Source organism: Clavelina lepadiformis, chromosome 2, assembly GCF_947623445.1.
Source record: "Clavelina lepadiformis chromosome 2, kaClaLepa1.1, whole genome shotgun sequence".
NCBI lineage: Eukaryota > Metazoa > Chordata > Ascidiacea > Aplousobranchia > Clavelinidae > Clavelina > Clavelina lepadiformis.
The window spans coordinates 17,849,492-17,868,140 of record NC_135241.1 but is presented as its reverse complement, the minus strand read 5'-3'; the positions used below and the strand labels follow the sequence as shown (position 1 = coordinate 17,868,140).

The 18,649-nt window shown below is 39.3% G+C and overlaps 1 protein-coding gene across 18 annotated transcripts in view; it reads left to right on the top strand.

The window, feature by feature from the left end:
• The window catches only part of LOC143447518 (sodium/calcium exchanger 3-like), a 42,361-nt gene that overhangs the window by 10,051 nt on the left and 13,661 nt on the right, over positions 1-18,649 (top strand). For 10 of the 18 annotated variants that reach the window (XR_013114105.1, XM_076947698.1, XM_076947695.1 and 7 more), the window contains one exon: positions 1-18,505. This exon is cut by the window's left edge. The gene's annotated coding sequence lies outside the window, so the exon portion shown is untranslated. The remainder of the gene's footprint in view (positions 18,506-18,649) is intronic. The other 8 variants (XM_076947690.1, XM_076947689.1, XM_076947688.1 and 5 more) reach the window with 8 other exon arrangements.

The following is an 18,649-nucleotide window of genomic DNA, read 5'->3' as shown; positions in this document are numbered from 1 at the left end:
TAAATTTTTAAGTTCAAAACTTGCTGTAAAGTTTAGGTAGCTGTTATGGAAAACTGAGTACATGGATTTTGTCCAAATTAAGACTGTAGACAGTCATAACCTAGATGTCGTTGCAAGCCAAAATTCAGTGTAGGTTTATGATGTGAATTTGCGACAGTAGCGTCTTGATTTAATGTACTTTGCATTGAAAAGCCTATCTCGTTGAAATGGGTCATGACCCCTTAAGCCAAAAACTTATTATGAATGTAAAACTCAGTTTTTAGGCTTACTTAACTTGCTAGCTTGTCTTTGGGCTAGGCTATTAACTAAAATTTGATTGCACTCTTTCCAGAAATACTTTTGGCTGGCTTTTTTGTATTTAACGGCGTTTAGTTCTTTGTTTATTCATTTTATTTGCAAAACTGGTAGGACAGTTATTGTTTTCGTGCTATAATGAAGTGTACGTATTTTTCTGACAGAATGGATGCGTTTTAAGTTAATAAAAGCATAAAGCACTAATATTTTATTAAAATGTACGCAGACAAACGATGAAAAAGCTGATAGAAAATTTAACAAAGGAGTGAAAGGACATGGTTCGGCTGGCTTCTAACGAGTCTTGTCTCTCTGGATTAGCACAATGACCGATAACGGAATGGTAGCATCAACTTTGACGGCCAGGGGCTGGGCGATCATTGACTGACATATATGCTAGTAGTACATAAATCAATTTTACCGCTTGCATGTGATTTGCAAGTAAGTCATTTCCGGCTTTGTGTCGATCCATATCGCCTCATTTTAGAGCCAGCCGACGTGAACATTTCAAGTTAGTGATGCAACCATCATCAATACTGTTTTGGCCATGATGTTTTAAAAATTGCCTTTACAGGCTCTGAGCATTAGGTACTAAAATAGTTGCTATGGTTATTTTTGTAAGTTTCTACTACTGTTCCGCCTAAATCATGCTATTTCAATGGCCCTTTATTTCAGAATTTCCGTCTTCGACGAGCGACTGCATCCATTTTGTTGCTGGGAAGCCTGACTGTAAACGAAAGCCCTATGCATCGCAAGCCATTGGTACTGCTGATGGCGCTACCAAAACCATTGTTTCGACATAAAGCTGCAAGCTGCAATCGACCAGGTATTGTGTTTTCAAAATGGCTGCCTGTCGGCAGCGTTTTCGAAAATGTATCGTTTACACTTTTGCATTTTTTGGTGGTTTTACCTCAACATATTACACCCAAAATTCATTGATTGAAGTATTTGGCAACGGTCTGTTTGCAAAGCAATTATGATTTGTCATTTAGTACAAGACGTATTTTGTTGTTGTTCCATAACAGTGGTCGCGGTTTACCACGGCGAACGAAAGAAAACCGTCGACATTCATTCGCTGTGATCATCTTGCAGGCCGGCTAAAACAGCTTCTGTTGCGTTGTTTAGCAGACTTGTCACAGTTTGAAGATCCTTTTCAAGTGATTTTCGATGCAGGCTTCGTACTGAGCAAACAACCTCGAATGAAAATGGATGGCAAACTTTTTTCGCGAACGTGCTTTCATCGCGCTGCTAGTGTCTTCTTTTGTAAAGAACTTACCTATGCAAAGCTTTCGAAAACGCCGACCAAGGAATTGAAAGGTATGGACACAGCTTGTCTCACGTGTTACTGGTTGTTCTTGAGTTGATTGCATTTGCTTGGAAAATTCGTTAAAAACCTTTAAATCGTTGTCAGAACGTTAACGACCAAGCCATCCCTTGCATATCTTTGGCAAGCTTCTCCCCTAGGGCATAGGTCGCGCTCCATGTTGATTTACAAAACGGAAATAAATACGATCGCAGTTTTTATGTTATCAGTAGGTGTGTCTTGTCTATATTACTGCTAGACGTCGTCTTCCTACGACTTTCCTGCGAGCGCTCCTAAGATAATCTGGCAACACATAAAATCGCCTTTTTGCCAGATCCTGCTAGCGTATTGTTGAATTATAATCTTGTTCCAGGCTTCCTGCGTTTCGCCATGTCGTACACAGCGCATAGATTTTCAATGGGACTAAATTACTTGTGGCTGGTTCAGAATTTTAACCTTAATTGATGTCTTTTGACCAATTAAGGATGTCTGTGCTCTAATCGCCATCTAGCGGATAGTGTAAATTTGATCTATTTGATAAACATTCAAGCTCTTTTCGATAGAGATGGCCAATCTTTCGCGCACGTTGGACTTTCAGTTGGTATGTTCTAATGCAAGCGTCTTTAACCTTAGACAGTCGGATTAAAAAATTCCCTATAAGGGCTCACTACCCTACATAAAGACAATTTTGAGCCGGCAACACAGTGATTATTACGTGTTCGTACTCAATGCGTCATATTAAAAAAAGTAAGAAATTTTCCGGTCCAACGCGCATGTGACGTCGATGTGAACTAGTTTTGTTGTTGTTTTGGCGACAGCTGGTTCCAGGTTTAGGCTAAATTGTACATTTTTTGAGGGTTTGATTTTTCGGTTTTTAGGAGTATTTGTGCTAAATTTTTAAGTTCAAAACTTGCTGTAAAGTTTAGGTAGCTGTTATGGAAAACTGAGTACATGGATTTTGTCCAAATTAAGACTGTAGACAGTCATAACCTAGATGTCGTTGCAAGCCAAAATTCAGTGTAGGTTTATGATGTGAATTTGCGACAGTAGCGTCTTGATTTAATGTACTTTGCATTGAAAAGCCTATCTCGTTGAAATGGGTCATGACCCCTTAAGCCAAAAACTTATTATGAATGTAAAACTCAGTTTTTAGGCTTACTTAACTTGCTAGCTTGTCTTTGGGCTAGGCTATTAACTAAAATTTGATTGCACTCTTTCCAGAAATACTTTTGGCTGGCTTTTTTGTATTTAACGGCGTTTAGTTCTTTGTTTATTCATTTTATTTGCAAAACTGGTAGGACAGTTATTGTTTTCGTGCTATAATGAAGTGTACGTATTTTTCTGACAGAATGGATGCGTTTTAAGTTAATAAAAGCATAAAGCACTAATATTTTATTAAAATGTACGCAGACAAACGATGAAAAAGCTGATAGAAAATTTAACAAAGGAGTGAAAGGACATGGTTCGGCTGGCTTCTAACGAGTCTTGTCTCTCTGGATTAGCACAATGACCGATAACGGAATGGTAGCATCAACTTTGACGGCCAGGGGCTGGGCGATCATTGACTGACATATATGCTAGTAGTACATAAATCAATTTTACCGCTTGCATGTGATTTGCAAGTAAGTCATTTCCGGCTTTGTGTCGATCCATATCGCCTCATTTTAGAGCCAGCCGACGTGAACATTTCAAGTTAGTGATGCAACCATCATCAATACTGTTTTGGCCATGATGTTTTAAAAATTGCCTTTACAGGCTCTGAGCATTAGGTACTAAAATAGTTGCTATGGTTATTTTTGTAAGTTTCTACTACTGTTCCGCCTAAATCATGCTATTTCAATGGCCCTTTATTTCAGAATTTCCGTCTTCGACGAGCGACTGCATCCATTTTGTTGCTGGGAAGCCTGACTGTAAACGAAAGCCCTATGCATCGCAAGCCATTGGTACTGCTGATGGCGCTACCAAAACCATTGTTTCGACATAAAGCTGCAAGCTGCAATCGACCAGGTATTGTGTTTTCAAAATGGCTGCCTGTCGGCAGCGTTTTCGAAAATGTATCGTTTACACTTTTGCATTTTTTGGTGGTTTTACCTCAACATATTACACCCAAAATTCATTGATTGAAGTATTTGGCAACGGTCTGTTTGCAAAGCAATTATGATTTGTCATTTAGTACAAGACGTATTTTGTTGTTGTTCCATAACAGTGGTCGCGGTTTACCACGGCGAACGAAAGAAAACCGTCGACATTCATTCGCTGTGATCATCTTGCAGGCCGGCTAAAACAGCTTCTGTTGCGTTGTTTAGCAGACTTGTCACAGTTTGAAGATCCTTTTCAAGTGATTTTCGATGCAGGCTTCGTACTGAGCAAACAACCTCGAATGAAAATGGATGGCAAACTTTTTTCGCGAACGTGCTTTCATCGCGCTGCTAGTGTCTTCTTTTGTAAAGAACTTACCTATGCAAAGCTTTCGAAAACGCCGACCAAGGAATTGAAAGGTATGGACACAGCTTGTCTCACGTGTTACTGGTTGTTCTTGAGTTGATTGCATTTGCTTGGAAAATTCGTTAAAAACCTTTAAATCGTTGTCAGAACGTTAACGACCAAGCCATCCCTTGCATATCTTTGGCAAGCTTCTCCCCTAGGGCATAGGTCGCGCTCCATGTTGATTTACAAAACGGAAATAAATACGATCGCAGTTTTTATGTTATCAGTAGGTGTGTCTTGTCTATATTACTGCTAGACGTCGTCTTCCTACGACTTTCCTGCGAGCGCTCCTAAGATAATCTGGCAACACATAAAATCGCCTTTTTGCCAGATCCTGCTAGCGTATTGTTGAATTATAATCTTGTTCCAGGCTTCCTGCGTTTCGCCATGTCGTACACAGCGCATAGATTTTCAATGGGACTAAATTACTTGTGGCTGGTTCAGAATTTTAACCTTAATTGATGTCTTTTGACCAATTAAGGATGTCTGTGCTCTAATCGCCATCTAGCGGATAGTGTAAATTTGATCTATTTGATAAACATTCAAGCTCTTTTCGATAGAGATGGCCAATCTTTCGCGCACGTTGGACTTTCAGTTGGTATGTTCTAATGCAAGCGTCTTTAACCTTAGACAGTCGGATTAAAAAATTCCCTATAAGGGCTCACTACCCTACATAAAGACAATTTTGAGCCGGCAACACAGTGATTATTACGTGTTCGTACTCAATGCGTCATATTAAAAAAAGTAAGAAATTTTCCGGTCCAACGCGCATGTGACGTCGATGTGAACTAGTTTTGTTGTTGTTTTGGCGACAGCTGGTTCCAGGTTTAGGCTAAATTGTACATTTTTTGAGGGTTTGATTTTTCGGTTTTTAGGAGTATTTGTGCTAAATTTTTAAGTTCAAAACTTGCTGTAAAGTTTAGGTAGCTGTTATGGAAAACTGAGTACATGGATTTTGTCCAAATTAAGACTGTAGACAGTCATAACCTAGATGTCGTTGCAAGCCAAAATTCAGTGTAGGTTTATGATGTGAATTTGCGACAGTAGCGTCTTGATTTAATGTACTTTGCATTGAAAAGCCTATCTCGTTGAAATGGGTCATGACCCCTTAAGCCAAAAACTTATTATGAATGTAAAACTCAGTTTTTAGGCTTACTTAACTTGCTAGCTTGTCTTTGGGCTAGGCTATTAACTAAAATTTGATTGCACTCTTTCCAGAAATACTTTTGGCTGGCTTTTTTGTATTTAACGGCGTTTAGTTCTTTGTTTATTCATTTTATTTGCAAAACTGGTAGGACAGTTATTGTTTTCGTGCTATAATGAAGTGTACGTATTTTTCTGACAGAATGGATGCGTTTTAAGTTAATAAAAGCATAAAGCACTAATATTTTATTAAAATGTACGCAGACAAACGATGAAAAAGCTGATAGAAAATTTAACAAAGGAGTGAAAGGACATGGTTCGGCTGGCTTCTAACGAGTCTTGTCTCTCTGGATTAGCACAATGACCGATAACGGAATGGTAGCATCAACTTTGACGGCCAGGGGCTGGGCGATCATTGACTGACATATATGCTAGTAGTACATAAATCAATTTTACCGCTTGCATGTGATTTGCAAGTAAGTCATTTCCGGCTTTGTGTCGATCCATATCGCCTCATTTTAGAGCCAGCCGACGTGAACATTTCAAGTTAGTGATGCAACCATCATCAATACTGTTTTGGCCATGATGTTTTAAAAATTGCCTTTACAGGCTCTGAGCATTAGGTACTAAAATAGTTGCTATGGTTATTTTTGTAAGTTTCTACTACTGTTCCGCCTAAATCATGCTATTTCAATGGCCCTTTATTTCAGAATTTCCGTCTTCGACGAGCGACTGCATCCATTTTGTTGCTGGGAAGCCTGACTGTAAACGAAAGCCCTATGCATCGCAAGCCATTGGTACTGCTGATGGCGCTACCAAAACCATTGTTTCGACATAAAGCTGCAAGCTGCAATCGACCAGGTATTGTGTTTTCAAAATGGCTGCCTGTCGGCAGCGTTTTCGAAAATGTATCGTTTACACTTTTGCATTTTTTGGTGGTTTTACCTCAACATATTACACCCAAAATTCATTGATTGAAGTATTTGGCAACGGTCTGTTTGCAAAGCAATTATGATTTGTCATTTAGTACAAGACGTATTTTGTTGTTGTTCCATAACAGTGGTCGCGGTTTACCACGGCGAACGAAAGAAAACCGTCGACATTCATTCGCTGTGATCATCTTGCAGGCCGGCTAAAACAGCTTCTGTTGCGTTGTTTAGCAGACTTGTCACAGTTTGAAGATCCTTTTCAAGTGATTTTCGATGCAGGCTTCGTACTGAGCAAACAACCTCGAATGAAAATGGATGGCAAACTTTTTTCGCGAACGTGCTTTCATCGCGCTGCTAGTGTCTTCTTTTGTAAAGAACTTACCTATGCAAAGCTTTCGAAAACGCCGACCAAGGAATTGAAAGGTATGGACACAGCTTGTCTCACGTGTTACTGGTTGTTCTTGAGTTGATTGCATTTGCTTGGAAAATTCGTTAAAAACCTTTAAATCGTTGTCAGAACGTTAACGACCAAGCCATCCCTTGCATATCTTTGGCAAGCTTCTCCCCTAGGGCATAGGTCGCGCTCCATGTTGATTTACAAAACGGAAATAAATACGATCGCAGTTTTTATGTTATCAGTAGGTGTGTCTTGTCTATATTACTGCTAGACGTCGTCTTCCTACGACTTTCCTGCGAGCGCTCCTAAGATAATCTGGCAACACATAAAATCGCCTTTTTGCCAGATCCTGCTAGCGTATTGTTGAATTATAATCTTGTTCCAGGCTTCCTGCGTTTCGCCATGTCGTACACAGCGCATAGATTTTCAATGGGACTAAATTACTTGTGGCTGGTTCAGAATTTTAACCTTAATTGATGTCTTTTGACCAATTAAGGATGTCTGTGCTCTAATCGCCATCTAGCGGATAGTGTAAATTTGATCTATTTGATAAACATTCAAGCTCTTTTCGATAGAGATGGCCAATCTTTCGCGCACGTTGGACTTTCAGTTGGTATGTTCTAATGCAAGCGTCTTTAACCTTAGACAGTCGGATTAAAAAATTCCCTATAAGGGCTCACTACCCTACATAAAGACAATTTTGAGCCGGCAACACAGTGATTATTACGTGTTCGTACTCAATGCGTCATATTAAAAAAAGTAAGAAATTTTCCGGTCCAACGCGCATGTGACGTCGATGTGAACTAGTTTTGTTGTTGTTTTGGCGACAGCTGGTTCCAGGTTTAGGCTAAATTGTACATTTTTTGAGGGTTTGATTTTTCGGTTTTTAGGAGTATTTGTGCTAAATTTTTAAGTTCAAAACTTGCTGTAAAGTTTAGGTAGCTGTTATGGAAAACTGAGTACATGGATTTTGTCCAAATTAAGACTGTAGACAGTCATAACCTAGATGTCGTTGCAAGCCAAAATTCAGTGTAGGTTTATGATGTGAATTTGCGACAGTAGCGTCTTGATTTAATGTACTTTGCATTGAAAAGCCTATCTCGTTGAAATGGGTCATGACCCCTTAAGCCAAAAACTTATTATGAATGTAAAACTCAGTTTTTAGGCTTACTTAACTTGCTAGCTTGTCTTTGGGCTAGGCTATTAACTAAAATTTGATTGCACTCTTTCCAGAAATACTTTTGGCTGGCTTTTTTGTATTTAACGGCGTTTAGTTCTTTGTTTATTCATTTTATTTGCAAAACTGGTAGGACAGTTATTGTTTTCGTGCTATAATGAAGTGTACGTATTTTTCTGACAGAATGGATGCGTTTTAAGTTAATAAAAGCATAAAGCACTAATATTTTATTAAAATGTACGCAGACAAACGATGAAAAAGCTGATAGAAAATTTAACAAAGGAGTGAAAGGACATGGTTCGGCTGGCTTCTAACGAGTCTTGTCTCTCTGGATTAGCACAATGACCGATAACGGAATGGTAGCATCAACTTTGACGGCCAGGGGCTGGGCGATCATTGACTGACATATATGCTAGTAGTACATAAATCAATTTTACCGCTTGCATGTGATTTGCAAGTAAGTCATTTCCGGCTTTGTGTCGATCCATATCGCCTCATTTTAGAGCCAGCCGACGTGAACATTTCAAGTTAGTGATGCAACCATCATCAATACTGTTTTGGCCATGATGTTTTAAAAATTGCCTTTACAGGCTCTGAGCATTAGGTACTAAAATAGTTGCTATGGTTATTTTTGTAAGTTTCTACTACTGTTCCGCCTAAATCATGCTATTTCAATGGCCCTTTATTTCAGAATTTCCGTCTTCGACGAGCGACTGCATCCATTTTGTTGCTGGGAAGCCTGACTGTAAACGAAAGCCCTATGCATCGCAAGCCATTGGTACTGCTGATGGCGCTACCAAAACCATTGTTTCGACATAAAGCTGCAAGCTGCAATCGACCAGGTATTGTGTTTTCAAAATGGCTGCCTGTCGGCAGCGTTTTCGAAAATGTATCGTTTACACTTTTGCATTTTTTGGTGGTTTTACCTCAACATATTACACCCAAAATTCATTGATTGAAGTATTTGGCAACGGTCTGTTTGCAAAGCAATTATGATTTGTCATTTAGTACAAGACGTATTTTGTTGTTGTTCCATAACAGTGGTCGCGGTTTACCACGGCGAACGAAAGAAAACCGTCGACATTCATTCGCTGTGATCATCTTGCAGGCCGGCTAAAACAGCTTCTGTTGCGTTGTTTAGCAGACTTGTCACAGTTTGAAGATCCTTTTCAAGTGATTTTCGATGCAGGCTTCGTACTGAGCAAACAACCTCGAATGAAAATGGATGGCAAACTTTTTTCGCGAACGTGCTTTCATCGCGCTGCTAGTGTCTTCTTTTGTAAAGAACTTACCTATGCAAAGCTTTCGAAAACGCCGACCAAGGAATTGAAAGGTATGGACACAGCTTGTCTCACGTGTTACTGGTTGTTCTTGAGTTGATTGCATTTGCTTGGAAAATTCGTTAAAAACCTTTAAATCGTTGTCAGAACGTTAACGACCAAGCCATCCCTTGCATATCTTTGGCAAGCTTCTCCCCTAGGGCATAGGTCGCGCTCCATGTTGATTTACAAAACGGAAATAAATACGATCGCAGTTTTTATGTTATCAGTAGGTGTGTCTTGTCTATATTACTGCTAGACGTCGTCTTCCTACGACTTTCCTGCGAGCGCTCCTAAGATAATCTGGCAACACATAAAATCGCCTTTTTGCCAGATCCTGCTAGCGTATTGTTGAATTATAATCTTGTTCCAGGCTTCCTGCGTTTCGCCATGTCGTACACAGCGCATAGATTTTCAATGGGACTAAATTACTTGTGGCTGGTTCAGAATTTTAACCTTAATTGATGTCTTTTGACCAATTAAGGATGTCTGTGCTCTAATCGCCATCTAGCGGATAGTGTAAATTTGATCTATTTGATAAACATTCAAGCTCTTTTCGATAGAGATGGCCAATCTTTCGCGCACGTTGGACTTTCAGTTGGTATGTTCTAATGCAAGCGTCTTTAACCTTAGACAGTCGGATTAAAAAATTCCCTATAAGGGCTCACTACCCTACATAAAGACAATTTTGAGCCGGCAACACAGTGATTATTACGTGTTCGTACTCAATGCGTCATATTAAAAAAAGTAAGAAATTTTCCGGTCCAACGCGCATGTGACGTCGATGTGAACTAGTTTTGTTGTTGTTTTGGCGACAGCTGGTTCCAGGTTTAGGCTAAATTGTACATTTTTTGAGGGTTTGATTTTTCGGTTTTTAGGAGTATTTGTGCTAAATTTTTAAGTTCAAAACTTGCTGTAAAGTTTAGGTAGCTGTTATGGAAAACTGAGTACATGGATTTTGTCCAAATTAAGACTGTAGACAGTCATAACCTAGATGTCGTTGCAAGCCAAAATTCAGTGTAGGTTTATGATGTGAATTTGCGACAGTAGCGTCTTGATTTAATGTACTTTGCATTGAAAAGCCTATCTCGTTGAAATGGGTCATGACCCCTTAAGCCAAAAACTTATTATGAATGTAAAACTCAGTTTTTAGGCTTACTTAACTTGCTAGCTTGTCTTTGGGCTAGGCTATTAACTAAAATTTGATTGCACTCTTTCCAGAAATACTTTTGGCTGGCTTTTTTGTATTTAACGGCGTTTAGTTCTTTGTTTATTCATTTTATTTGCAAAACTGGTAGGACAGTTATTGTTTTCGTGCTATAATGAAGTGTACGTATTTTTCTGACAGAATGGATGCGTTTTAAGTTAATAAAAGCATAAAGCACTAATATTTTATTAAAATGTACGCAGACAAACGATGAAAAAGCTGATAGAAAATTTAACAAAGGAGTGAAAGGACATGGTTCGGCTGGCTTCTAACGAGTCTTGTCTCTCTGGATTAGCACAATGACCGATAACGGAATGGTAGCATCAACTTTGACGGCCAGGGGCTGGGCGATCATTGACTGACATATATGCTAGTAGTACATAAATCAATTTTACCGCTTGCATGTGATTTGCAAGTAAGTCATTTCCGGCTTTGTGTCGATCCATATCGCCTCATTTTAGAGCCAGCCGACGTGAACATTTCAAGTTAGTGATGCAACCATCATCAATACTGTTTTGGCCATGATGTTTTAAAAATTGCCTTTACAGGCTCTGAGCATTAGGTACTAAAATAGTTGCTATGGTTATTTTTGTAAGTTTCTACTACTGTTCCGCCTAAATCATGCTATTTCAATGGCCCTTTATTTCAGAATTTCCGTCTTCGACGAGCGACTGCATCCATTTTGTTGCTGGGAAGCCTGACTGTAAACGAAAGCCCTATGCATCGCAAGCCATTGGTACTGCTGATGGCGCTACCAAAACCATTGTTTCGACATAAAGCTGCAAGCTGCAATCGACCAGGTATTGTGTTTTCAAAATGGCTGCCTGTCGGCAGCGTTTTCGAAAATGTATCGTTTACACTTTTGCATTTTTTGGTGGTTTTACCTCAACATATTACACCCAAAATTCATTGATTGAAGTATTTGGCAACGGTCTGTTTGCAAAGCAATTATGATTTGTCATTTAGTACAAGACGTATTTTGTTGTTGTTCCATAACAGTGGTCGCGGTTTACCACGGCGAACGAAAGAAAACCGTCGACATTCATTCGCTGTGATCATCTTGCAGGCCGGCTAAAACAGCTTCTGTTGCGTTGTTTAGCAGACTTGTCACAGTTTGAAGATCCTTTTCAAGTGATTTTCGATGCAGGCTTCGTACTGAGCAAACAACCTCGAATGAAAATGGATGGCAAACTTTTTTCGCGAACGTGCTTTCATCGCGCTGCTAGTGTCTTCTTTTGTAAAGAACTTACCTATGCAAAGCTTTCGAAAACGCCGACCAAGGAATTGAAAGGTATGGACACAGCTTGTCTCACGTGTTACTGGTTGTTCTTGAGTTGATTGCATTTGCTTGGAAAATTCGTTAAAAACCTTTAAATCGTTGTCAGAACGTTAACGACCAAGCCATCCCTTGCATATCTTTGGCAAGCTTCTCCCCTAGGGCATAGGTCGCGCTCCATGTTGATTTACAAAACGGAAATAAATACGATCGCAGTTTTTATGTTATCAGTAGGTGTGTCTTGTCTATATTACTGCTAGACGTCGTCTTCCTACGACTTTCCTGCGAGCGCTCCTAAGATAATCTGGCAACACATAAAATCGCCTTTTTGCCAGATCCTGCTAGCGTATTGTTGAATTATAATCTTGTTCCAGGCTTCCTGCGTTTCGCCATGTCGTACACAGCGCATAGATTTTCAATGGGACTAAATTACTTGTGGCTGGTTCAGAATTTTAACCTTAATTGATGTCTTTTGACCAATTAAGGATGTCTGTGCTCTAATCGCCATCTAGCGGATAGTGTAAATTTGATCTATTTGATAAACATTCAAGCTCTTTTCGATAGAGATGGCCAATCTTTCGCGCACGTTGGACTTTCAGTTGGTATGTTCTAATGCAAGCGTCTTTAACCTTAGACAGTCGGATTAAAAAATTCCCTATAAGGGCTCACTACCCTACATAAAGACAATTTTGAGCCGGCAACACAGTGATTATTACGTGTTCGTACTCAATGCGTCATATTAAAAAAAGTAAGAAATTTTCCGGTCCAACGCGCATGTGACGTCGATGTGAACTAGTTTTGTTGTTGTTTTGGCGACAGCTGGTTCCAGGTTTAGGCTAAATTGTACATTTTTTGAGGGTTTGATTTTTCGGTTTTTAGGAGTATTTGTGCTAAATTTTTAAGTTCAAAACTTGCTGTAAAGTTTAGGTAGCTGTTATGGAAAACTGAGTACATGGATTTTGTCCAAATTAAGACTGTAGACAGTCATAACCTAGATGTCGTTGCAAGCCAAAATTCAGTGTAGGTTTATGATGTGAATTTGCGACAGTAGCGTCTTGATTTAATGTACTTTGCATTGAAAAGCCTATCTCGTTGAAATGGGTCATGACCCCTTAAGCCAAAAACTTATTATGAATGTAAAACTCAGTTTTTAGGCTTACTTAACTTGCTAGCTTGTCTTTGGGCTAGGCTATTAACTAAAATTTGATTGCACTCTTTCCAGAAATACTTTTGGCTGGCTTTTTTGTATTTAACGGCGTTTAGTTCTTTGTTTATTCATTTTATTTGCAAAACTGGTAGGACAGTTATTGTTTTCGTGCTATAATGAAGTGTACGTATTTTTCTGACAGAATGGATGCGTTTTAAGTTAATAAAAGCATAAAGCACTAATATTTTATTAAAATGTACGCAGACAAACGATGAAAAAGCTGATAGAAAATTTAACAAAGGAGTGAAAGGACATGGTTCGGCTGGCTTCTAACGAGTCTTGTCTCTCTGGATTAGCACAATGACCGATAACGGAATGGTAGCATCAACTTTGACGGCCAGGGGCTGGGCGATCATTGACTGACATATATGCTAGTAGTACATAAATCAATTTTACCGCTTGCATGTGATTTGCAAGTAAGTCATTTCCGGCTTTGTGTCGATCCATATCGCCTCATTTTAGAGCCAGCCGACGTGAACATTTCAAGTTAGTGATGCAACCATCATCAATACTGTTTTGGCCATGATGTTTTAAAAATTGCCTTTACAGGCTCTGAGCATTAGGTACTAAAATAGTTGCTATGGTTATTTTTGTAAGTTTCTACTACTGTTCCGCCTAAATCATGCTATTTCAATGGCCCTTTATTTCAGAATTTCCGTCTTCGACGAGCGACTGCATCCATTTTGTTGCTGGGAAGCCTGACTGTAAACGAAAGCCCTATGCATCGCAAGCCATTGGTACTGCTGATGGCGCTACCAAAACCATTGTTTCGACATAAAGCTGCAAGCTGCAATCGACCAGGTATTGTGTTTTCAAAATGGCTGCCTGTCGGCAGCGTTTTCGAAAATGTATCGTTTACACTTTTGCATTTTTTGGTGGTTTTACCTCAACATATTACACCCAAAATTCATTGATTGAAGTATTTGGCAACGGTCTGTTTGCAAAGCAATTATGATTTGTCATTTAGTACAAGACGTATTTTGTTGTTGTTCCATAACAGTGGTCGCGGTTTACCACGGCGAACGAAAGAAAACCGTCGACATTCATTCGCTGTGATCATCTTGCAGGCCGGCTAAAACAGCTTCTGTTGCGTTGTTTAGCAGACTTGTCACAGTTTGAAGATCCTTTTCAAGTGATTTTCGATGCAGGCTTCGTACTGAGCAAACAACCTCGAATGAAAATGGATGGCAAACTTTTTTCGCGAACGTGCTTTCATCGCGCTGCTAGTGTCTTCTTTTGTAAAGAACTTACCTATGCAAAGCTTTCGAAAACGCCGACCAAGGAATTGAAAGGTATGGACACAGCTTGTCTCACGTGTTACTGGTTGTTCTTGAGTTGATTGCATTTGCTTGGAAAATTCGTTAAAAACCTTTAAATCGTTGTCAGAACGTTAACGACCAAGCCATCCCTTGCATATCTTTGGCAAGCTTCTCCCCTAGGGCATAGGTCGCGCTCCATGTTGATTTACAAAACGGAAATAAATACGATCGCAGTTTTTATGTTATCAGTAGGTGTGTCTTGTCTATATTACTGCTAGACGTCGTCTTCCTACGACTTTCCTGCGAGCGCTCCTAAGATAATCTGGCAACACATAAAATCGCCTTTTTGCCAGATCCTGCTAGCGTATTGTTGAATTATAATCTTGTTCCAGGCTTCCTGCGTTTCGCCATGTCGTACACAGCGCATAGATTTTCAATGGGACTAAATTACTTGTGGCTGGTTCAGAATTTTAACCTTAATTGATGTCTTTTGACCAATTAAGGATGTCTGTGCTCTAATCGCCATCTAGCGGATAGTGTAAATTTGATCTATTTGATAAACATTCAAGCTCTTTTCGATAGAGATGGCCAATCTTTCGCGCACGTTGGACTTTCAGTTGGTATGTTCTAATGCAAGCGTCTTTAACCTTAGACAGTCGGATTAAAAAATTCCCTATAAGGGCTCACTACCCTACATAAAGACAATTTTGAGCCGGCAACACAGTGATTATTACGTGTTCGTACTCAATGCGTCATATTAAAAAAAGTAAGAAATTTTCCGGTCCAACGCGCATGTGACGTCGATGTGAACTAGTTTTGTTGTTGTTTTGGCGACAGCTGGTTCCAGGTTTAGGCTAAATTGTACATTTTTTGAGGGTTTGATTTTTCGGTTTTTAGGAGTATTTGTGCTAAATTTTTAAGTTCAAAACTTGCTGTAAAGTTTAGGTAGCTGTTATGGAAAACTGAGTACATGGATTTTGTCCAAATTAAGACTGTAGACAGTCATAACCTAGATGTCGTTGCAAGCCAAAATTCAGTGTAGGTTTATGATGTGAATTTGCGACAGTAGCGTCTTGATTTAATGTACTTTGCATTGAAAAGCCTATCTCGTTGAAATGGGTCATGACCCCTTAAGCCAAAAACTTATTATGAATGTAAAACTCAGTTTTTAGGCTTACTTAACTTGCTAGCTTGTCTTTGGGCTAGGCTATTAACTAAAATTTGATTGCACTCTTTCCAGAAATACTTTTGGCTGGCTTTTTTGTATTTAACGGCGTTTAGTTCTTTGTTTATTCATTTTATTTGCAAAACTGGTAGGACAGTTATTGTTTTCGTGCTATAATGAAGTGTACGTATTTTTCTGACAGAATGGATGCGTTTTAAGTTAATAAAAGCATAAAGCACTAATATTTTATTAAAATGTACGCAGACAAACGATGAAAAAGCTGATAGAAAATTTAACAAAGGAGTGAAAGGACATGGTTCGGCTGGCTTCTAACGAGTCTTGTCTCTCTGGATTAGCACAATGACCGATAACGGAATGGTAGCATCAACTTTGACGGCCAGGGGCTGGGCGATCATTGACTGACATATATGCTAGTAGTACATAAATCAATTTTACCGCTTGCATGTGATTTGCAAGTAAGTCATTTCCGGCTTTGTGTCGATCCATATCGCCTCATTTTAGAGCCAGCCGACGTGAACATTTCAAGTTAGTGATGCAACCATCATCAATACTGTTTTGGCCATGATGTTTTAAAAATTGCCTTTACAGGCTCTGAGCATTAGGTACTAAAATAGTTGCTATGGTTATTTTTGTAAGTTTCTACTACTGTTCCGCCTAAATCATGCTATTTCAATGGCCCTTTATTTCAGAATTTCCGTCTTCGACGAGCGACTGCATCCATTTTGTTGCTGGGAAGCCTGACTGTAAACGAAAGCCCTATGCATCGCAAGCCATTGGTACTGCTGATGGCGCTACCAAAACCATTGTTTCGACATAAAGCTGCAAGCTGCAATCGACCAGGTATTGTGTTTTCAAAATGGCTGCCTGTCGGCAGCGTTTTCGAAAATGTATCGTTTACACTTTTGCATTTTTTGGTGGTTTTACCTCAACATATTACACCCAAAATTCATTGATTGAAGTATTTGGCAACGGTCTGTTTGCAAAGCAATTATGATTTGTCATTTAGTACAAGACGTATTTTGTTGTTGTTCCATAACAGTGGTCGCGGTTTACCACGGCGAACGAAAGAAAACCGTCGACATTCATTCGCTGTGATCATCTTGCAGGCCGGCTAAAACAGCTTCTGTTGCGTTGTTTAGCAGACTTGTCACAGTTTGAAGATCCTTTTCAAGTGATTTTCGATGCAGGCTTCGTACTGAGCAAACAACCTCGAATGAAAATGGATGGCAAACTTTTTTCGCGAACGTGCTTTCATCGCGCTGCTAGTGTCTTCTTTTGTAAAGAACTTACCTATGCAAAGCTTTCGAAAACGCCGACCAAGGAATTGAAAGGTATGGACACAGCTTGTCTCACGTGTTACTGGTTGTTCTTGAGTTGATTGCATTTGCTTGGAAAATTCGTTAAAAACCTTTAAATCGTTGTCAGAACGTTAACGACCAAGCCATCCCTTGCATATCTTTGGCAAGCTTCTCCCCTAGGGCATAGGTCGCGCTCCATGTTGATTTACAAAACGGAAATAAATACGATCGCAGTTTTTATGTTATCAGTAGGTGTGTCTTGTCTATATTACTGCTAGACGTCGTCTTCCTACGACTTTCCTGCGAGCGCTCCTAAGATAATCTGGCAACACATAAAATCGCCTTTTTGCCAGATCCTGCTAGCGTATTGTTGAATTATAATCTTGTTCCAGGCTTCCTGCGTTTCGCCATGTCGTACACAGCGCATAGATTTTCAATGGGACTAAATTACTTGTGGCTGGTTCAGAATTTTAACCTTAATTGATGTCTTTTGACCAATTAAGGATGTCTGTGCTCTAATCGCCATCTAGCGGATAGTGTAAATTTGATCTATTTGATAAACATTCAAGCTCTTTTCGATAGAGATGGCCAATCTTTCGCGCACGTTGGACTTTCAGTTGGTATGTTCTAATGCAAGCGTCTTTAACCTTAGACAGTCGGATTAAAAAATTCCCTATAAGGGCTCACTACCCTACATAAAGACAATTTTGAGCCGGCAACACAGTGATTATTACGTGTTCGTACTCAATGCGTCATATTAAAAAAAGTAAGAAATTTTCCGGTCCAACGCGCATGTGACGTCGATGTGAACTAGTTTTGTTGTTGTTTTGGCGACAGCTGGTTCCAGGTTTAGGCTAAATTGTACATTTTTTGAGGGTTTGATTTTTCGGTTTTTAGGAGTATTTGTGCTAAATTTTTAAGTTCAAAACTTGCTGTAAAGTTTAGGTAGCTGTTATGGAAAACTGAGTACATGGATTTTGTCCAAATTAAGACTGTAGACAGTCATAACCTAGATGTCGTTGCAAGCCAAAATTCAGTGTAGGTTTATGATGTGAATTTGCGACAGTAGCGTCTTGATTTAATGTACTTTGCATTGAAAAGCCTATCTCGTTGAAATGGGTCATGACCCCTTAAGCCAAAAACTTATTATGAATGTAAAACTCAGTTTTTAGGCTTACTTAACTTGCTAGCTTGTCTTTGGGCTAGGCTATTAACTAAAATTTGATTGCACTCTTTCCAGAAATACTTTTGGCTGGCTTTTTTGTATTTAACGGCGTTTAGTTCTTTGTTTATTCATTTTATTTGCAAAACTGGTAGGACAGTTATTGTTTTCGTGCTATAATGAAGTGTACGTATTTTTCTGACAGAATGGATGCGTTTTAAGTTAATAAAAGCATAAAGCACTAATATTTTATTAAAATGTACGCAGACAAACGATGAAAAAGCTGATAGAAAATTTAACAAAGGAGTGAAAGGACATGGTTCGGCTGGCTTCTAACGAGTCTTGTCTCTCTGGATTAGCACAATGACCGATAACGGAATGGTAGCATCAACTTTGACGGCCAGGGGCTGGGCGATCATTGACTGACATATATGCTAGTAGTACATAAATCAATTTTACCGCTTGCATGTGATTTGCAAGTAAGTCATTTCCGGCTTTGTGTCGATCCATATCGCCTCATTTTAGAGCCAGCCGACGTGAACATTTCAAGTTAGTGATGCAACCATCATCAATACTGTTTTGGCCATGATGTTTTAAAAATTGCCTTTACAGGCTCTGAGCATTAGGTACTAAAATAGTTGCTATGGTTATTTTTGTAAGTTTCTACTACTGTTCCGCCTAAATCATGCTATTTCAATGGCCCTTTATTTCAGAATTTCCGTCTTCGACGAGCGACTGCATCCATTTTGTTGCTGGGAAGCCTGACTGTAAACGAAAGCCCTATGCATCGCAAGCCATTGGTACTGCTGATGGCGCTACCAAAACCATTGTTTCGACATAAAGCTGCAAGCTGCAATCGACCAGGTATTGTGTTTTCAAAATGGCTGCCTGTCGGCAGCGTTTTCGAAAATGTATCGTTTACACTTTTGCATTTTTTGGTGGTTTTACCTCAACATATTACACCCAAAATTCATTGATTGAAGTATTTGGCAACGGTCTGTTTGCAAA